Here is a 1,694-nt window from a genome sequence, read left to right on the forward strand (position 1 = left end):
CACTGCCACAGATCTAGTAACAGTTCTTGCCATTTTTCAAGAACTCGGGACTGATGTGAATCTTTATGCCCTTCTTTTTGGTGAATCCGTTCTGAATGATGCGATTGTGATATCTCTTTACAGGACAGTGGTGAATGTTCGACATCATCCAGCTGCCAAGCACAGTCTTATTGCAGGATTCAGAGGGTCTAAAAAAGGAAGAAAAGCAAATGGCTATTTTTAAAAAGGGAGCTTTTTGAATCGAAAAGGAGGGAAAAATGGGCAACGTGGAAGGGAAAAAAAAACAACGATGGAAGAATTAAAAAAAAACTCTGAGCGCGGACTGAGTAGGAAGTCGTATGCAAAAGAGAGAGGATTGGGAGAGAAACAGGGACGAGGAGGAAGGGAGCTTAGAGGAAAAACAGGGGAGTGCTCTGAAATCGTGGAAGAGGGAGGATTGGAGGGGGAAACAAAGAAGATGACGGAAGGGGATTCCTCACGGAATTCGTATGGCACCGAACCAAGCTTGGGTTGTAGACTCATGGCACGGATCCTGTGATGACACTGTCTGAAAGAATGAATGCACCTCGGCATAACAACTGCGCAGGAGAGAATTAAGGGGATAAGACGGAATTTTTCGAAGCAGATTAGAAAGGGAAGACGATGCCGAAAGCGAATACGGAGGAGACGTCGATACTCAAGATGGTGAAGAGGACACTTGCCATAGCCTTCTGCCGTTCGTTGTCGTTCGTCGCTTCGTCTTCGTCATCATCGTCGTCAATTTTCCTGCTGCGGTGCGCTTCGGTTTTGAGAAGCTTTTTCTAATATTTGAGTTTGGCATGGAAGTATCTCTCGATGTGGAAGCTATTGTAGCCCGAAAACCACTGCATCTTTGCAGATTACCAGAAAAGTTAAACCTTGCGGTTTCATCCCCTCAAAGAAAAACTGCAGACTTGCACCTTGTTGGACGCCACCCTGAGGTGTATGAGCCCTGTGATGACTCCTTTTGCAGTTGTTGATGCTCTTCTAGCTGATCAAACAAATCTGAGAGAATTGGAGCCAAGTTTGTGTTTGGAAGTTGGATGCGGTAGTGGCTACGTTATTACATCTCTTGCACTTATGCTTGGTGATACCAAAGGAAAGGTGCAATTTCTGGCTACAGATACTAGTGAAGCTACAGTGAACACCACAATCACAACCCTTAAAGCCCATCATGTCCATACTGATGTAATTGTTGCAGATCTTGTCTCGGGACTTGAAAAACAAGTAGCTGGAGCAGTGGATGTGCTGATTTTTAATCCTCCTTGTGTACCCACACCAGAAGATGAGGTTGGTGTTAATGGGATAGCTTCTGCTTGGGCTGGAGAAGCGAAAGGGAGGCCGTCATCATACTGCAGAAGAAGATCCAATCTTCAAAAGGAAAGGTCCCTTTCCCTTTCCTCTGGACAGAAAGCATGGCTGCTATGACCATGTGAAAGCACGATGGCTTCTTAGAAAGAGCTCTAATTATGTTGCTGCTGCTTGCTTTCTCAGAGGTAGTGAAGATCATCTAGTCCATATCTATTAAGAAGGCAAAGCTCTATGATGCAGATCCACTTGTCCTAAAAACATTCCGCAACACAGACATCTCCTTCTTGGTGGAGTGAAATTGCTAGAGGCTGTAGGATTCAGCCTACAGACTGAAGGAGACGAGGTTTGGGCTATCAGAGAGGATG

General features: G+C 45.2%; 1 pseudogene; it reads left to right on the forward strand.

The window, feature by feature from the left end:
• Window positions 1-812: 812 nt before the first annotated feature.
• On the forward strand, window positions 813-1,446 carry LOC148007986 (uncharacterized; annotated as a pseudogene).
• The last annotated feature ends 248 nt before the right edge of the window (window positions 1,447-1,694 follow it).

The sequence above is a fragment of the Lygodium microphyllum genome, unplaced genomic scaffold, assembly GCF_053477565.2.
Source record: "Lygodium microphyllum isolate KBCC unplaced genomic scaffold, Lygodium_microphyllum_v1.1.10 scaffold_756, whole genome shotgun sequence".
NCBI classification, from domain to species: Eukaryota; Viridiplantae; Streptophyta; class Polypodiopsida; order Schizaeales; family Lygodiaceae; genus Lygodium; species Lygodium microphyllum.